This window comes from Xyrauchen texanus, chromosome 13, assembly GCF_025860055.1.
Source record: "Xyrauchen texanus isolate HMW12.3.18 chromosome 13, RBS_HiC_50CHRs, whole genome shotgun sequence".
NCBI classification, from domain to species: Eukaryota; Metazoa; Chordata; class Actinopteri; order Cypriniformes; family Catostomidae; genus Xyrauchen; species Xyrauchen texanus.
Window position 1 is genome coordinate 23,886,454 of NC_068288.1, and position 21,414 is coordinate 23,907,867.

The window sequence follows — 21,414 nt, forward strand, 5'->3', positions numbered from 1 at the left end:
TCCTGCAGCATCTGAGAGATCTCGCCGGATGCATGACCTCTGGCTCAAGGGATGCTGGACTCGGACTGAAGTAATTAATTGGAGTTGCTGCTCTCGCTTATGGAGTTAAAGAAGCCACATACACAGGTACATAAAACTTAGAAGCATCACTTTACATTGTCATATAAACATTATCTGTTCAGTTAACTAGTTCAAGATGTGACAGGAACCTTTGTTCCTACCTTATAGTCTCATTGTTCGCTTATAATTAAAATAATATTTGCTCCTACTAGGTCCTTAGGCCAGCTACAAATAATCTTTTTTATTCTTAAGAATAATATAAGTGCATTTAAGTGAATTATATGCCAAAGTATTACAGTAATCATGAAACTACAAGTTGAGAGTTAAAAGTCTTTAATCTTTAAAACTTTTCTGACTTTTTTTGTCAGAAAATATAAGGCCCAGAGATCTCAAACTTGGTGGGATGGTCCCAAATCCCACCCACTACTCAGGCAAGCGAAACTACACGCTATTCTAGTTGCCACTATTATAAGCACATTTAAATTTTCACTCGTAATTCGGGAACCGTAAGCTTGAATCAAAATTATTCTTTCCTCTGAATCCTTTCTCCAAGCCAAACAAAATGTATATCATTGATTTCATTTTCGTCATTTTGAATTTTCGGGAAAACCTCCTAGGCGGTTATTCAGATTAGCACAACATTTGGCATGTGCAGTGGAAATCAGAAGTTTACATACACTTAGGTTAATGTCATTAAAACAAATTTTTCAACTACTCCACAGATTTAATATTAAAACTATAATTTTGGCAAGTCGTTTAGGACATCAACTTTGTGCATGACAAAAGTAATTTTTCCAACAATTGTTTACAGATAGATTGTTTCACTTTTAATAGACTATATTACAATTCCAGTGGGTCAGAAGTTTACATACTCTAAGTTAACTGTGCCTTTAAGCAGCTTGGAAAATTCCAGAAATTTATGTCAAGCCTTTAGACAATTAGCCAATTAGCTGCTAATATATGGAGCCAGAAATATGACAAAACAATTTGAATTAGAATTGTGTCAATTTGAAATATAGACGTTTGAATTTGAAATATAAGTGTGATTTTGCTAAATTTTATATTACGTTGTATTTTAAACCTGTTTGAATTTGAATTTTTTAAACTCCAATCCTGGACATTTCATATTTAACCAAATTGAATTGGTTTTTTTTTTTATGGCACAATTTTATAAATATGTATTTTCAAACAGCACATCATTTGTTCTGAATTCTTACACTGTAAATATCTCGTTTTAAAAAATACAGCTTCAAGTTTTCAAGATGAAGAAGAAATTCCAAACACCAGATTCAATATTCTAAAATTCAAACCGCATAAATTCAGAATGTACAAAAAGTGGGTCAGAGATCAAGCTTCCGTGTACCACAGGGAAGAGTAGAGGGTCTCGGAAAAGTCGAACTGAGCATTTTGGCCAATTACAGGTCGAGGTGCAATAATTCTCTGGCAATAGCGTGATTCAAAAGGTCGCCATACTTACCATGAAGTAGTTCTTAAACTTTTATGATTGATATTTTTATGGTTACCACGTTAGCACATTATCAGCACATAAGACATTTGTCTAAGCAGTCTCTGGTATTTGTTTTAGTATAAAGTATATTTAGTATGAAAGTCATTAGTATGCATAAGAGTAAGCATCACATATAACTCAATAATGAATGTAATTCTGCTTCATTCTGTGATCGGAATCCACATCAGATCCAAGTCTGATGTTATTTCAAACACTTGTTGGTGTTTGTAAGTGCGTGTTGAGCTCAAGACATGAACATCAGGAATGATCATTCAGAAGTGTGTGATTTAGCAGGCGTGATTACATTATACGATTAATTTTATGAAAATTGTAGGCTTATTGTTAGGCATTTAATGGCTAATTTGCACACCGAACTCCAACAAACGTTACAAACACAGCTGGATGACTGTCATTCTCACACGGAGAGTGCACATCCCTATTGATGTTTAGTCATTATGCCATTTAGTTTTAGTTTGACTGTCAGAATCATTTTAAATGGAACATTTCAGGTGTTCTTGTCATAAATCATCAAAGCTGCAAAATAAGTTTAAACAAGCAGCATAAAAAGGTTCGATTTTGGGTAATGTTGATTATTGTTAATAATAACAATATATAAATGTATAAGCCTTTTTACTGTTTCATAATTTTATCTTCATACGTGAAGCTGTATTTTTTAATACATGTAAGAATTCCGAACAAACAATGTGCTGTTTGAAAATACATATTTATAAAATTGTGCCATAAAAAAAAAAAAACAATTAAATTTGGTTAAATATGAAATGTCCGGGATTGGAGTTTAAAAAATTCAAATTCAAACCTATTTATAATACAACGTAATATTAAATTTGGCAAAATCACTCTTATAATTCAAAAGTCTATAATTAAAATGTACACAATTCTAATTCAAATAGTTTTTTCATATTTATGGCTCCATACTGATAGGAGGTGTACTGAATTGGAAGTGTACCTGTGGATGTATTTTAAGGCCTACCTTCAAACTATAGACCACGTTCATCTGTACAAACAACAGTACGCAAGTATAAACACCATGGGACCACACAACTATCATACCGCTCAAGAAGGAGACGCATTCTGTCTCCTAGAGATGAACGTAGTTTGGTGCGAAAAATGCAAATCAATCTCAGAACAACAGCAAAGGACCTTGTGAAGTTTCTGGAAGAAACAGGTGGACAAGTATCCATATCCACAGTAAAACAAGTCCTATATCGACATAACCTAAAAGTTCTGCTCAGCAAGGAAGATGCCACTGCTTCAAAACTGCCATAAAAAAGCCAAACTACAGTTTGCAAGTGCACATTGGGACAAAGAACTTACTATTTTGAAAAATGAACTCTGGTCTAATAAAACAAAAATGTTTGGCTATAATCATGGCCATCGTTATGTCTGGAGGAAAAAGGGTGTGGCTTGCAAACCTAAGAACACCATCCCAACCTTGAAGCATGGGGGTGGCAGCATCATGTTGTGGGGGTGCTTTGCTGCAGGAGTGACTGATGCACTTCACAAAATAGATGGCATCATGAGGAAGGAAAATTATGTGGATATATTGAAGCAAAATCTCAGCAAGTACATCAGCCAGGAAGTTAAAGCTTGGTTGCAAATGGTCTTTCAAATAGACAGTGACCCCAAGCATACCTCCAAAGTTGTGGCAAAATGGCTTAAGGACAACAAAGTCAAGGTATTGGAGTGGCCATCACAAAGCCCTGACCTCAATCCGAAAATTTGTGGGCAGAACTGTAAAAGCATGTGCGAGCAAGGAGGCCTACAAACCTGATTCAGTTACACCAGTTCTGGCTGGATGAAAGGGCCAAAATTCCAGCTTCTTGTGAAAAGCTTTTGGAAGGCTACCCAAACCGTTTGACACAAGTTAAACAATTTAAAGGTAATGCTAATACTATGTAAACTTCTGACCCACTGGGAATGTGATTAAAGAAATAAAAGCTGAAATAAGCAATTCTTTCTACTATTATTCTGACATTTTACATTCTTAAAATAAAGTTGTGATCCTAACTGACCTAAGACAGGGAATGTTTTCTACAATTAAATGTCAGAAATTGTGAAAAGTGAGTTTAAATATATTTGGCTACGATGTATGTAAACTTCTGACTTCAACTATATCATCTAGAGACCTTCTTGACCAAAAAGATGTTTTCAGGTTTTTGATTTGTCAGTTCTTTTGGCAGTTTTAGGCAATAAATGTTTTCAGTGTGGACTATTTTGAATAAATTGCCTATATCTCCTGAACACAAAGTCCAATTTGCATGAAACATTGTATGCATTAACAACAGGACATTATGAGGGTACACACACAATTGAACAGAATTCCACCAATAGGTGGCACTTAGGGATGTCGCGATTACCCGATTTTAAAATGGTCACGGTTATTAACCTGTAAGAATTTGAAAGCTATGGGTAAAAACCGGAAAAAAACAACCATGCTGTCTATTTTCAAAAGATGTGCTGAAAATGAGTCTTTCGGTGTGGGTCTAAATACTTGTGCCACGCATGTGTCCTGCCCTCTGCCTGGCTGGTCTACACGTGAAACTCTCAAAATGAAAACATGGCCGAACAGCGCGATCTTCCGGAGTTGTATCCGCCGAAGAAGCAAATTAAATCAGCTATTTGGGAGCATTTTGGCTATCAAAAAAATTACAGGATTTGTGTATATATATATATATATATATATATAAGTAATTAAATTAATATAATAAACGTGGGACGACTAGTCAGTACGTTAAATGTACAGTACGTTTTGGTGTCAGAGGGCAGATACTTAAATACAAGTACTTTACCTACTTGTTTTCAACTTAGAAGTAGGAATATATATGTTAACTGCATGTCCTAAGGAATGCTGCAATAAAGTTGTGATGTTTCCGGAGGGTTTTATTGTAAATATGCAGATAATCGTAAAAATCGTGATTTTGTATCAGACAATAATCATACCATAAAAAATTCACATCGTGACATCCCTAGTGGCACTAAAACAAAAAAAGATATTTTAATTCCGCAACCGTTTGATCAGGGAAGTTGAAATTGGATTTGGTACTTCGGTACAAGTGCCGAAATATCCTAAAAAATTAAGTAAAGAAATCAACAAACATGGTGTCAATTAGCCAATAAAATTTCAGCTGCCAATATTTTCAGTAGTTAATGGCTGATCGTCATGAAATGTAATACACGTGTTCAGGAGTTCATAAGAAGGCAGTTTATAAATTTGTTGAAAATTGGCCACAAGGTGGTGCTATAATGACTGAATATATGTTTTACCTTAAGGCGGGTACACACTGTAATTTTGGGAATCCTAAAGGATTTCTCTCGTCGCAGGGCAAAATCGGCAATCTTTCAATGGTCGGTGTGACATGTTCACATACGGCCAAATAATAGCCTTTGAGATGATTTTCAGCCTCCGACCAAATCCATCTTTCTTGTACATTTTTGCCTTTGTACGTGATGAAATGGAAATGCTGATGTCCTGACTTTCAGAGAGAGAGAAAAAAAATACTCCTCCGTGGTGGGCAAATTTTGGCGTTTCGCTTCAATTTCGCAACACTTGAGTCACGTTCACTAATTGGGACGATTGGGACCACAGTAGCCTACGATGTATATCGTGCAGTCTGACATAACGTTGCACAGTGTGCCATGGTGATATGAATGTGTTCATATCGTACAGTCTGACAAGCAACAGTCTTAAAGGACTATTATAAACTGTACAGCGTGCACCCACCTTTAGACTGTATGCCGGGAACCATATAGGTTTAAAATAAAATTATTGAGTCATCTGATTCATTTAGTTATACCAAACCTATTGCTCATGTGTTTTTCCATATTGACTATATCAACATTATGCCATTTTGAATGAAAAAAAATAAAAAGCTACTCTTTGAACTCATTCTAGGCCGTTTGTCTAATTTGCCATGTCAGATATGGCATGTTATCTCAAGACCCTCGTGACAAAAAGTAATTTTCGGATTTCTCATTTAGCAGATATACTGTAAGTGGATAAAATTTGCGAGTATTGCCCATAATAACTGATTTTCACCATTTTTTATTTCCTGGAAAAAAATTTTATCCGATTTGCACAACATTTGGCATGTGTCATCTAGAGAGAGACCTTCCTGACCAAATTTTTTTTTTGATTTGTCAATTTGTTTAGCAGATATAAGGCAATAATTATTTTATTTATTTTAATCGTGGCCCATTTTGACTAAATAGCCTATATCTAGACTGTAGCCTAAAAATAACAACCTATATCTCCTGAATGTGAATTCCAATTTGCATGAAACTTGGTATGCATTAACAACAGGACATAATGAGAAAGTACACAAAATTCCACAGAATTCTTTTGATAGGTAGTGCTTAAAGAAAAGAAAGCTTAACTCTTAACTCTGCAACCGTTTGATTGAGGAAGTTGAAATTTGGTGTTGTGCTTCTTTGTTACATGTACTGACATATCAAATATCAAGTGAAAAAATCAACAACATGGCAGCAAACAGCCAATAAAATTTCAGTTGCCAATAATTTAAATTGTGAATGGACGATCATCATGAAATTGAATAGACATGTTCAGGACGCCATAATGAGGCAATTTATCAAATATTTCATCAATCAGCCACAAGGTGTTGCTATAATGACTGATTTATATATATATATATATATATATATATATATATATATATATATATATATATATATATATATATATGTTTATATATGTTTATCTTGTATCTCAGGAAACTTATAGGCTAGAATGAAAATTCTTGATTTCTTCTGATTGTGTAAGTGCTTACAAGTCTATTGGTCATGTGTTTGTCCAAAATGACCATTAAAACAATATGCCATTTTAAATTTAAATTTTGCATGAAATTAATACAATATCAAACTTCACAAAACTTAATACATATAGCCATCCATGACAGTGATATGATTGAGGAAGAAATCTGTTCAAATGTGTCTAAAGGATCTGTTCTTTCAAACTTGGCAGTTTAGGCCAAATTTTGCTCATTTCCAATCCTCCTTTGCTGCTCATCACTATATTTCATTGTTTTAGTTAATCTGTCTTTCACAGTGCAGATTCAGGGCTGATCAAGAAATCCTGATCAGCATTATCCCCTTTATGTCTACATACATTATAACAGTATTAAAAAGATTTGCACTTTATTTACGAAAAATGTCACCAATCTTGTCTGGTCTTGTCTTTAGTGGAGGGTGGTCAGCGAGCAATCGTCTTTAACAGAATCTGAGGAATGCAGGTGGACACCGTCCTCTCTGAGGGTCTCCAATTCAGGTATTGACACTTAAAAAAGGTAAATGTACTGTAAGTAACCAAACCCCCTTGTGTTATCTCACTGTAACACCGATGGAAAGTTTTAACCTACTGTATAATACGCTGTGTATCTGCAAAATCAATTATTAAGCTATTTTGCATTTATAGGATGCCATGGTTTGAGTATCCAATCATATCAGAGCCAAATATCATCTTTAACAGGAAGTAAAGGTAACATCTGGACTTATTTTTATTGTGCATACTTGGCTTGTTATTTTGATCATTTATTCATGTAACATTTTTTGTTCTTTTGTGACCGTTTGATCAAGGCCATCATTTGCTCACATTGTTAATTTTGTTGTTAAATTAAATTGCGGCTGGCTAAGCCAAGTTCAAGAGTTGTTCTTTCATTATTTGTGGAGAACGTCAGACCTCCACTTTGATCCTTGTTATGATGTTGTCAGACCTGCAGATGGTGAACATCGCTTTGTGTGTGCTGTCACGACATGTGGCCTCCAACCTTCCAATCTTATACCAGCAACTTGGGAAGGACTATGATGAGCGTGTGCAGCCATCTATTGTAAACTAAGTTCTGAAGAGTGTGGTAACCAACCAAGTTCAATGCCTCTCAACTAATTACACAATGATCCCAGGTAAGTGTTCTCTAGGTTCTTGTTTTTAAACCTTAGTGATGGGATGTGTGTTTAAATTAAGGGAATATGTAGATTTTGTACAGTCTAAAAAATTATTGTTCCTAAGCGTTCTTCACCGCTAATTGAGTGTAGGTCTCATTACTGATCCGGCAGGATCTCTTTGAGCTTGCTAAGGACTTCAACATTATCCTAGATGATGTGGCTATCACAGAGCTGAGCTTCAGCAAGGAGTACACAGCAGCTGTGGAAGCCAAACATGTTGGTAAGTCAAATTCAATTATTGTGTTTCGTAGCGCAATGTCTGCACAGTTACTGTAATATAGAGTGTGCTTGGTCTTCCAGCTCAGTAGGAGGCGCAAAGATCTCCAGTTCTTTGTGGAGAAAGCAATACAAGAACGAAGGCAGAAGATCATCCAAGCTGAAATTATAAAATGAAATCATAAAATGGTATGAGGAGCTTCTCCTATATGTATTAATTAGCCAAACACTCACTGATCCAAATATCATGTGCCAATAAATATGAATATGAAATGTATTTGTTGAGAAAAGTATTTAATTTTATACTCTAGGTGCCGCCAAGAACCCACATATCTCAAATGAGCACTCATGATCCTGTATCTCTGTCGTAGATGTTTTTGGTTTTGTGCTCTGATCTCATTCACAGTTAGGGGAGGCCATCACGAAGAACCCTGGATATCTTAAACTCAGAACAATAAGAGCACCACAGAACATTGCCAAAACGGTATGAAATTATTATTCACCTGTGCTCCATTTCAGTTCTTCGCATTCTTTGTGGCACTTTATTCATTGTTTTTTAATGACTTTCCCTTTTGTAAACTCACCCTTTGGAAAAAAGATGTGTATCTCAACTGTGTAAATATTTGATGTTCACTAGTAGTTCTGCCAAGTTTCAGCTGGTCTTGGATGGCTTTTTTGGCTTAACATGTATGCATGGCTTAACATGTATGCATGGATTTTTGGAAAAGCAGAATGAGTTTTGATGCCCTGACCTGACGAAGGTTGTTTTCCAGGTGGCAGCTTCACAAAACAAGGTGTACTTGAGTGCAGCTAGTTTGGTTCTGAGTCTACAGGATGACTCATTTAATAAGTAAGAGCTCAGTTTTTTCAATTTAGTAATGTGCCATCCACATCTAGTCTTCCTTTATGTTGGATTGTTTTTTAATCTTTCTTATAAACACATTATGTTCTACTTATTTAAAGACTTGTATTGAGGTAAAATAGTTATTGATTTTTATTGTAACAAACTCTTCTGTTTGTATTAGAGAATGTCACTTGGAAAGAAGTAACCCATGCAGAATGCACTTTCATTGCAAATGTCAGGTTGTATTGCAGTAACTATATGTGTATCCTAAAGATGGCTGTATGGGTCACATTATTTTGTGATTTTTTTTTTTTTGTTGTCAAAAATGGATTTGTTAGTCCAGCTGAAACTCATTAAACATCTGATGGTGTAGTCCTGGTGCTTCAGATAAATTTGACTCCACAAATGACTGGTTCTCAAGACTGGTTCTACTGCAGTTTTGTGATCATTTTCAGCACAATGAATGAAGGCAACCATGTACAAATGTACAAGATTATTTTCATACATTTCACTGTTGATTGTTGTTATTGGTGTAATAGGACACATGTATCTTTGAATAATACATTAAAAAAGCTCAAGGTTGGCTGCAAAAATTATGGGAGTTATTCAGATTTTTCTTGAAATATAATTGCACATGCAATTGTGTATATGACAGAATAACAGCTAAATAAAAGCACTTTTTATTTTTAAATTCATGTTGTTGTTTTAGTTTATCAAGGGTGCCATAGTTAGTCCTATTATTAGTTATTAGGTTTGCCAATTATATTTGTGTATGGATAGACTTTGAATTTAATAATCTTAAAGGAATATTCTGGGTACAATACAAATTAATCTCAATGAACATCATTTGTGACATAATATTGATTACCACAAAAATTATGTCTTTAAAAAAAAAAAAAAAGCAAAAATCGAGGATACAGTTATGCTTACAATGGAAGAGAATGTAGGCCAATGTTTGAATGTTATACTCACTTTTTTCAAAAGTATAGCCACATAACCACAATATGCGTGTAAACATGAGTTTAGTGTGAAAAAATCACTTACTAACCTTTTCAGTGTAAAGTTATAGCCGTCCTTACAAAAATCACGATTTCATGACAAACTTGTGGCAAATTGTGTACTGTTGCCAAAGGTTTGCCAGAGGTTCACCACTACCGGTAAAGAGCTGCAAACTACTGGCAAACATTTGTGGTGAATCACAAGCTCATTTGCATGTGAAAATAACAAGCTACAAATGTGCCGCAAGTTTGCAGCTATTTCTGATTTTTTTGTAAGTACAATTTTACAACTTGTTTGCCACGACAATTTGATGTCAACAAACCTCAGACCCTAAAATTACTGTAAAAATTACAATTTAAACAACTTTACAGCTCAGGAAATACATTAGATTTAACAGAAGAATGAATATACTTTATGTGCTTTTATAAAATTATAAGCTTCACGTTTCTGCCTGTTACACCTTTAAAAGTGCCTCACTGTATCCTTGATCTTTACTTTAAACTCAGTAGTTTAGCCCTAACTGTTGGTCTTGACTGCCTTAAAAGTCCAGTTTTTTGTTTTGTTTTGTTTTTTTAATTAGTGAAATATGATTGTATATAAACTGGACTGCAGTATAAAAGTATCACCCTGCCATCTGGTTCTGTTTACTTTAGTCTAATAATCCAGCTCCTTGACCCAGCCCTCTACTTACCCTTTGAACTCTCTCTCTTCCCTCCCCCAAAACTATTCCTATTGGCTCCTTTAGATTTGCATTCTTTGAAAAGCACCAATGAGCCAAAACCCAGACACTTCTGTCAGACTGTTTAGCTAAAGAATGAATTCTTGTTTAATCTTCCTCTTTTTTTTTTTTTAACATGGTGGCTTCAAATATCTCCATGTCTCTTTCTCTTGTTCTTTTGTCTCACTGACAGTTAGTATATAATAACTATATACTATAACTATTTATTTTTTTACATAGTTTAAAGGGATACAGTAGCTCATAAAAAGAAAAAAATACAGTGATCATTCAATCACTTTCATGATGTCTCATTTTACTTTCTTTAGTGAACTGAAAAGGAGGTGATTGGCAATATGTAAGTCTTTGAAACTGTTCATTTTCATTGTGTCTTTTTTCAGTATATGAAATTGCAAAGTGCGTTTTTGCTGAACATCTCATGTTTTGTTCTACAGAAGAAAGTCAAATGTGTTTGAAACAACATTAGCCTAATTGATGCCAGAATTTTCAAGTTTGCTATCCCTCTAACCCAGCCTCGATGTAAGATTTTTACATGTAAACATGATAAGCAGATGAAAGCTGAAAATGTGCTGACTTTGTGCATAATCCGTGGATGATCGGGCTGTGTTAAAGCTCTTATATGACTGCTGTCTCAATATAATTAGATCATAGTAAGCCCTTTGTGTACGTGTGCTCTGGTGATAACATACACTACCAGTCAAAAGTTTAGTGTCACTTATGTATTTATTTATTTTCACATTTTAGAATAATAGTAAAGTCGTCACAACTATGGAATAATAGAAATGGAAATAAGGATATGATGTTGTGACTAAAAAAATCTAAATTAAATCAAAACTGTGTTATATTTTAGCATCTAGTAGTCACACTTTGCCTAGATTTTGCAGGAATGTACTCTTGGCATTTTCTCAACCAACATCTTGAGGTGTCACCCTGGGATGCTTTTTAAACAATATTGAATGAGTTCCCATCGATGTTGGGCTCTTAAATACAATTTTAGTTTTGTAATTAAATAAATGTATATGTTGGCACAATTATGTTATTGTCTACAAAACTAATTTCAAACATTTAAACAAACACCTTCAGATCAAAAGGTTTTTTTAAGATCATGAGAAATATTTCAGGCAAGTGACTCCAAACATTAGAATGGTAGTGTATATACCTTACAAAAGTTATTTACATAATTATTCTGCTCTGCTGAATGCTGTTTTCCTTTCTACAATCCTGGGTGATGGTTTCACCTTTTGCTGCTTAAAACTGAGGTGCCGTTAAAGAGCGTTTACACACATTACTTTATTTCTTGAGTGGAACACAAAAGGAGATCATGTAAGCCTCAGTCACCATTGACATTCATTGCATTTTGTTTTTTTCTTAATACAGTGGAAATTAATAGTGACTGAGGGTGTCGTTGTGCTTAATATTTCCTTTTATGTTGCACGTCAGAAAGAAAGTCATATAGATTTTTTAGCAACATGGAGGTGCATAAATGATGATAGATATTTTTCATTTTTGGGGGAACTATCCCTTTAATCAAATTCAATCAAAATCACAAAATTCAAACTCTTAATAGTATCAGACTTTTAAAAGAGCCCCACTAGGTGGCACTCAATACCCAAAACTGCCTTCTATTGCCTCTGCTGTAGAGAGTGTCTTGTAAATAGTACTACAAATGTTTCAGCTTGGGGTCAAGTCTGCTCCTGTAGTTGTTTGCTTGCACAAAGGCATAGTGTACATCTGGGTTAAGAGTTGGGCACGTGTGTTGCCTCGGGTTTTGAAGCAACCATTCATCCTTAGTCATCCATGCAATGTCCTTCCATAGTGAAAATCTGCATTGAAGGAGAAGGGGTTACAACACATGCTTATTCATGAAGGTGGGCTGTGGGTCAGCCATCTGTGAGCGTACACTTGTGTATGAAACACATATAGATCTCCCTAAAGCTCTGGTCATTGAAGGCCTAAAACACAATGCATATAAATGCAACACTTTTGAATTTAATCAGTTTTCTGGGTAGATAATAATTTATGTTTAGCAGTGTTGGTTGGAACTATCAAAAAAGTAATCCACTACAAATTCTGTATCACTTCATTAAAATTGTAATGAGATTACTTCTTTGGAAAAGTCACATTACTCATTACTTTCAAGTTACTTTCTAAAACATTTCTCCACTGTTTGCTCCTTGTTTATTGTTGCACACAAGTCATACACTCAGCATATTTCTTCCATACAATGACTCGTTGGGTGGTGCACACCATTCAACTGTCAGAAACACAAACAGACATATATATGAGCATAATTTAAATGTATTTAGTACATAGATGTACATAGTTTTAAATGTATTTTACATAATAGTTTTTTTATCTGTAATCCTAGTGATGTACTTTAAAAGAATGAAATTAAAATAAATTAAAATACACTACTTTACTAAAAAGTAAATAGATTTATGTAATTGCTTTGTAATCAGATTACTCTCAACAGCTAAACTAAAGCTTGATGGAAAGTTGAAATCAGTATGTTTATATGCACTTTAAAATTCGATTTCAGTAAGATTTAAAAGCAAAATGTCATGTAAATGGTTTAGTCCGACTGAAATCATACAATTTTTTGATAAGTCGGTAGCTTATCTTTGTTCTGCAGTTATACACCTTATCAGACCATAACTTGCTCTGAAAGACAGAGGTGATGTGCAAAATGTATTCACTTATTTGATGTCCTGATATTCTATAATGCTTTGTGTCGTGGACTTGGACAGACAGATGAAGATTGTAGCTCGACTACACAAAACCCGCTGTTGCTTGATTATAACTGTGCATGTAAATTATGTCTGGCTGTGTTACTTAAGAGTCAGGAAGGATGCATGGATTTTGGAAATACCAACATTTTGTTTATTTATTGAGCTTTTATGGCTGTAATACACTCCATTGGGCAAGAAGAGTGAAACACCTGCCTGGATAAGCTGAATGTTTACTGGGGGAATGTGCTGGCTGCAACAGTGAATTTTTTAACACGGCTTGCTGGCACCCTCCCTTTCCAGACCCGCTCTGCAAAAAAGGCATGCCCATTGCTCAGTTGGTGTGTCTCCATGGCAACATTGACCTCATGCTGTGACAGGCAATATGGGCCAGTTGCTATGGTGATTCTCTGTGACATCAAACCTGAGCCTCAGTTGCCATGGCACCACACCTACTGGCTCAGCAGCTATTTCTGTGTGATATCTACAGCCAACAGGCAGCAGAGTTACAATGTCCCATTTTCATTTGTGATACTGGTTCCTTTGTTCCAGAGATGTTTTATGCCCTGTTTATATAATAAGTCATTTTCTGCTGTCTAATGATGTGTAGTAGGTTTTATCTGTCATCTTTTCAGTGTTAAACACTGTAGTCTTTGAAACTAAAAAAATAATTTCTTCACTATTCCTGTTGTGTGAGAAAAAACAAATTTTCTTCTTAAGAAAAACCCTTGCAATTAGGAAATCTATTATATGAGCTCAGTGTCTTTGAGTAGGGCATGACTTTCAAGGACAAATTAATTATAAAATATGTTTTATCCAAAGATGGCTCTCTGCTGCCAACTAATCTCCTTGTCCTGCAGAGAATCTTAATGAAGACAAATCAAAACAGCTATTTCATTAAAAAAACATTTGTTTGCAGACAGAATTTTGCTTTCATTGTTCTTACTGCATTTGCATAATTCCTCAAATCGAATTATGAGAAGCTTGTACATTTGTAAACCAACTGGAATTTAATGACTGCTGTGTTTGAAGTGTGTATATGATGGCTTCGTGTTTCTCTAGGGCAGATCAAGGGTGCCGCCCATGCTTGTTTGGTGTCTTGTGGCTCATTATAGGTGTGTGAGGGTCCCTAATGGAGGTGTTGGGCACTGCAGAGGCCCGTCACCCATCTTCATTATAGGTGATAAATGTGAGCAAGTGCCCCATAACAGCTTTGTCCCCTCCCCTCTCTCTTTTCTGTCTTTCTCCCTACCCTTCCCCCTTCACTCTTATTTAGTTCCTCCTGCGATCCTTATTGTGTGTGCTCATGTCTAAGTTCTGTTCTCTGACACAGTTGAGATTTATTTGTATATACTGTTCCAGATGTTCTTTAGGTCTGCTCCGTCTGTCACAGCCCCTTCAGGTCACTGTCATCTTTCAGCCTGACTTGTTCATCCCTGAAGATTTCAGTGTTTCAATGGTTAGCATGTCTGTAAATTGAGCCATGGAGTATGTGAGAGTGCATCCAGAGATAGCTGGGAGTGCCATCAAACAATATTGAACCAAGCAAATGAATTAACCTTCCCTTCCTCCTCTGTGTAGAGAGATGGCGTGAGAGAATAGAAAAAATGCTTCCGTTATAAATGCTGATTCTGTGTGACCATTGACCATGGTTCTGTTCCAATACTAACTGAGCTGCCTAGTCTACTTCCTACATAGAAAGGTTTTCTTACTGACATGGAACATCTGAAGTTACCTATTCAGAGTGGTCTACATGGGCATGCTCCTCTTTCACAAAGCGGACAGAAGACTGAACTGACGCTTGATTTAAATAGAGTTTGACTAAAGTCCCTTCAAGGCAAGTATGGTAGCTCGGGGCCATGTTCGGAGTGCTTCCAGGAGACTTTTTTCTGTCTCTATTGGATACAAGTGCTAAAAAAGTTATAGCTCCTATATACTGTATACTTAAATAGGGAAACATTGAAATCTCCAAAACGTTTGGTCAAGGTTATGATCAGGGCTTGACATTAACTTTGGCTCATCTTTAGAACATTGTAAGGCAAACATGACTATTTTAGAACAGGAGGAAAACTTTGTCAATCATTTGTCCATGGAAGTCCAGATTTGAACACCCTTTAACCATTCTAAATTGAAACTTGCCTTCATTTTAAATGTGGCATTTATAAAATCAAGGCCAGAAGCACAGGTCAGACCATGGATGGCTGCACAATACTGTGGCTAGGCTAATGTAGATGGTTTAAAAATATAGTGTTTGTCATGAAAAAACTAAAACCCTAAACACATTTAGAAATCTTTGACTACTTCCACAATTAACAATTCCATGGAGCACAAAAGGAGATGTTAGGTAGATTAAACTCAGTCACCATTCACTTTTCCTTTATCCATAAATAGGAAAATGCATATTTTTTTTTCAAATCATGGAAGAAAGTCCTGTGGGTTTGGATCAAGATTAAGTTGAGTAAATGATGACAATAATTATTCAATTAAAGTCGTAGAGATTCGCCCTAATTGATTTAAAACCATTTACTAGTTAATGTTCCTTTAGTAAAAACATTTTAATTGGGATGATAATGATGTGTATTTAAAAAAAAAAAACTTGTACGTAATTGATGTTGATGCTTTTTAATGTCAAGGCTGTTTAGCAGTTTGAGAGGTTCGACTTTCTCCATGTAGCACTTTAAAGCATTGCATTTGCATTAAAGCATGGTTCATTTGCCCTGCACAGATGCACGTGTAAGTTAAGAGAGGCATAATTAGCGCTTTTAGCCGCTGAATCCGAGGTGAATACAATTCAATTTACAGTACATTGGCTGCGGCCACCAGACAAGCTAGTAAGGGTGACTGATTTTCAGGCCACACTAGCTAAAGTGTTTTTTAAACAAACAGAGGACTTTAAAAAAGGTGATTTGCTCTTTTTACTTGAAGGCGGGACATATTCAGCCGCCATATTCAGTGTAACGATTTCTACAATTCCTAGTACACCAGTGATCCGTCTCATCTTATACTATCTCTGGTTTTCCATTAGCATGTTCCTAATCTAACAATGCAATACAAATACACAACACAGATTCATATTTGGTAAATAGACAATTTCTATAAGCCTACAGTAAAGCTAAATTTAAGTAAACTAAACAAAAATTGTAATTTACTAATAAGCCTTAAAATGCATAGAACACATTTACATTTATGCATTTGGCAGACGCTTTTATCCAAAGCGACTTACAGTGCATTTATTACAGGGACAATCCCCCCGGAGCAACCTGGTGTTAAGTGGCTTGCTCAAGGACACAATGGTGGTGGCTGTGGGGATCGAACCAGCGACCTTCTGATTAACAGTTATGTGCTTTAGCCCACCACCACTCCTTAAAAAAAAAACACACAGAAATATTGGGTAAACAAATTTAATTTTCATTATATTAAGCAATTTTACCTACATTATATTTGTAATCAACATTTCCTTTTACTTCCTCTGTTATCTTGCATTTATTTTTTCTATGGGTTTATTGCAGAACATTCTGGGATTGCTTTCTCTTAAAAGGAGACATGCAGTGTTGGCAAAGGATATGGCCAAAAGAAGGCAGACTTTCTTTGAAAGCAGTATTTTTAGAACAGCATTTTTTTAATCCTTTTTGGATTTTGGAACATCTGGAGCTTGCCTTTGATGCCTTAAAATGTGATCTACTGTAGTTACACAGCTAACTAAGTTCCAGAACAGAGAAATTTTTCATTGCTAGTTGCTAGTCAGTGCCCTTTTTGACACTGTTGTGGAGGAAAATGAGTAAGCGGTAAACACTAGTTTTCCCACCGTTAACCCCTTCTAATAGCAAGTGAGAAATGAATGCAGAATGCAGGTATATAGCTAAATATTACACACACACACAAACAATTATTATTACATGTATAGTACTAAATCTCTATGCATATTATAAACGTGACTAGTGCATTTAACATGGCTAAATACATAACCCTTTATAACATAATTACAAAGTTTGACCTCTATTTTAAATCTAAATTTAAATTACATCTTAGGACACTATATGGTCATGCAAAGGCAAACCACAATATTTTTTTTTTTAAAAAAATATGGTAACACTTTACAGTAACATTCCCTTTCTTAAGGGTTTATTAATGACCATTAAGTTATTACAAATACATTATAAATCCTTAATATGTGATTATCACAACATGCATAAAAGGGTGATTTATGAAATGACTGCCAAATAGTAATAAATTTTACCTCACACGTTATAAATGAGTGACAATACATGACAAAACCTTACAGCACTTAACATTAACACACATAGCGGACTGTAGACAAAATCAACTAATTCCTCCATTTAATCTCACTTCATAACAGTCTATTTTTGCTACATGTTGACATAAATCACAAATTAGGGAATTTTAGGTTTTTGAATACAATAAGTATGAACACGTTTATTTATTAAGCAATTATAATGTAAGTTTGAGTTTTATGCTCATTATTTGGCAAGTATTGAAAGTTACCCTTTTAATGCATGTTGCTATAACTACATATTCATTATTAATAATTCATTTGTACTGTATATGGCTGATTAGTTATTATCAAATATCTTTAAAAAACCATTAACAAGAGAAACATTAATGTCATAATTTACCAACAAAGAGTAATAAAACACCCAACAAAAAACACTCCTTATTCAAGAGTTGCCTCTTTGTGACATGTTTGAATAAACAATAACAGACTGTTTCATTTTGCAAGTGCATTTTTTTCTGTGGTCCTCTAGCAATCAGTTAAACCATTCTTTGGGCATGAAAATGTTCTCATTCCTCCCCCTCTCTATTTTGCATTGGTATCTCCCACTCACATTGCAAAAGGCTTGAAATTTTGCACACTGCAACCTTTTTGATGGAGAACATAAATATTTATTAATTGTTTGCATTCACCCTCTCTCCCTCCTCCCTTGCTCTCCCTCTCTGTCTGTCAAAATTCCCATTTTCTGCGATTTCTCTTTCATCTTCCTCTTCTTGTTATCATGCCTTCTCATTTTTCAGGATTTATATCTGTACAAATACATATGGTACAGGCAAGTATGTTATTAGGTCCTCCATCACTATGGGAATCTTGAGGTCACCTTACTGCCCTGCAAAGGCAAAATGCAGTAGCAACACATTTTCCCAGTATGACCGAAATCAGGTCTATTAGGCTATGATCTGTCCACGCTGGTCTCATACAATCTTTACTAAACCTACATTTTTGCAAGATGATTTTTAAGTGGCACATTGTAAGTATTGCACATTCCTGGTGAAATTCACAAAAATCATGAGTAAAATGGCAGATTATCAGTTCATAAATACTTTTAACTTTGTTCCTCTCACAATGCTAATGATATATTAACACTTGTATTTATATATAGTACATGACTTTTTATTTAACTTTAATTTTAGTGATTTAAGATTTACAAGCTTGTTTCAGGCACAATCGGTGCCTTCTCGTTAGCCCAACTGATAGAGAGTTACACTTGCGATGTCTGGGATACGATTCCAGAAATGCATGTCAACACGTGAGCCAAAAGTGTCATAGTAACACCACTAAATGACATGGTTGCTTCAGCAATTGTGTTTTTCATCTCACATTTCCTTTTTATGACAGTATCTGTTTTGTTTATTTTTAATATTTAGGGTTGGGAGGCACAGATCTGCCTTTAAATGGGGCGTTCTCTCAGTTCTAAGTTTTGCATACCTGTCTGTGGATTTTTGCAGGGGAATTTCCACATGCCCTCTGATTCACCTCTGTTGCCTGAGAAAGAGTGACAGGGCAGACAGACGTCTGTAGCCATAACAAAGTCTTCGTCAGAACAAAAAAAATGTAATGGGGTAATCTGAGTTTGGATGGGCCTTGGTTACATATCGGAAGAGATTCTTCAGTGGAAGGAGAAGTGCCCCTTGCTCTACAAACCACATGTTTATAAGGGCCTGCTTATCGCAAGCTTTTGTGCGAAAGTGAAACCTGATTGTTGTTTGGCATAGTACAGTCTTTCATAGATATAGTAGCCTTCTGGTGCCACAGGCCAACTTTATGCTTGAAATAAAGGTTTCTCTGCTAATGTAGCTTTTGTTGATGAATTGCTGTTCTAATGAACAGTGAGTGTGGCTTTCAGTGGCAAGGGTTTCAGTGCTATTTTGGGGGAACATTTCAATGGGCCTGACACCTTAAATATATTGTCATACATTTATTTTAAGATGAATGTTATTTTTAAATTTCAAGCCAAGATCCTAATTTTCTTTTTAATAGGTTTAAAATTAGATTTTAGGTTATAAATTAACATTGAACAAATTTCTGCTTCAAAGGTCAATTAAAAGCTTTGTTGGTATCTCTCTTTCTGACCTACAGCTTGTTTTTTCATCAGCTGTATAAAACCTCATCCTTCTGCATATTCTGCATCATTCAGGTTTTAAATGATCTCTTGATTAGGTTATTGCAACTCATTCTTCACTGGTCTGTTGTCATTACCTCTTGAGTGCTTCTAACATGTTGTGGCCCAGTTTTGGTTTAATTGGCTTCGCATGGCTCCCAGGACACCTTTGTGCTGGGCACCTGCTACCAAGCCATACACCTGAAAATCTGCATTCAGCAACCAAATACGTTGTGAAGCTCTTCCCTCTGTCCTCTAAAACATCTCTATCCTTACCCCCTGAATGATGTAGTAACCTTCCAAACAGTAAGACTGCAGACTTAAGACACACCTTTTTAAATAGCTTTGATTCAACAGTTGACAAAGATAAGAAAAAGACTAATACTCTAAATCTGTCCACACCTACTAACCAAACCTAACACTCCCCCTATCTTTTTAAAAACGTCTTATAGCCTACACTATATTCCTACTCACACCTAATGACTTTGACTCAGTAATGGAATATCGTTTGCTATCTGCTGGCATTGCTGCCATCATAATATGCATAACATAACCTACATCCTTTTTGTATTAAAGCATCCAAGGAATGCTAATGTTAATGTTATCCTAGTGTTTAGAGAATCATATAACCATGATTAATTTGACAAAGCTAAAATAAATATTGAAAAGGAAAGGGCAGGTGAACGTTTTCAAGGCTTCAGACTGGCCATTCAAACTCCTCTTTAAAAAAACATAAAACTTAAGCTTGTCTTTTGAATTATTACTTCCTTTTGGAATGTACCTAATATAATTATAGAGACATTGAGTGTGTGCAAATCTATAAACCTCAGAATTAGGTCTAGGATGGCATGTGTTTAATATTTGTAGGTATTTAAAGCATGAAAGTTGCTTTATTTTAATTTACAGTATTGCTTATTTCCATGCGTGATGCACAAAGGCCAATAAAGTGATGACTGAGGTCATTCACAAAATATCTTATTATTTTTATGGCATAGAGAAAAAAGTTAAAGCAAAATAGCTAAATTGATCTTCATGGATACACTAACCCACATCTACTTTTTTTTTTCTCAGGAATCTTATTGACAGCAAGAGATGATTTGCTGTATGCAGTTTTGGTGTCAGTGCAGATCCATTATCTATTAGAGAAGAAATTGAATCAATGAAGTGTTACTGTCACAGCCTTTTCTTTTCTAAACTATCCTGTTTCTCCTGTGCAACCTGATGTTTCTGCTCGTCTCTGTTTGTGCAGTCAATAGAACTCAGCAAACAGACAAGCATTCCCAGAGAATGTGTTAATGTTTTTCAGTCTCAAGAATGAGTAGGCCTTCTGACTCAGGGCTGTTTTACTTGTGAGACGCTAGTAGATTGAAATCTGAGTGTAAATTGGGGTGATAATAAACCCTCTGCATTCTTTACTCTTCCATTCTTTAGCATTTTGCTCATCATTAATATTACTTAAGCAGATGGAGAACATGGGGTGTGCTGGGATGATGGGGATCTGTAATATGAACCATATGAAATCCCCAGGAGCATGGAAGAGAGTGAATCAATAAAAAAGAGAGGCAAAAATAAACTGTAGCTAGCAGCAGCAAAACATGAATTGGGTTAATAAGCATCATTTTATCAGTTTTAATTTTATTGTTGTTTTTTTGATATTCATGGGTTGATCATCCAGTTTCCATAATTACCAGGCAATTAGGTAAAAAAAAAGTGCCATTGTGCCATCTGTCAGTGTGTTAATTTTTGTGTAAAGGTGAAGTGGGGGTTTGTTAAAGGGGTCATGACATGATGAATCTAATTTTCCTTGATCTTTTGACATACAGTATAAGAGGTCATTGAACTATAAAAACATACTAAAAGTTTCAGAACTTCAAACTTCCTCCTTACTGCAAAAAGAGCATTTATTGAAATCAAGCAGCCAAAACGATCTGTTCTCTTCTTCCTCCACATTGTGATGT

General features: G+C 35.3%; 1 pseudogene; it reads left to right on the forward strand.

The window, feature by feature from the left end:
• The first annotated feature begins 32 nt into the window (after window positions 1–32).
• LOC127654416 (prohibitin-2-like) lies at window positions 33–9,271 on the forward strand (annotated as a pseudogene).
• Window positions 9,272–21,414: the final 12,143 nt, after the last annotated feature.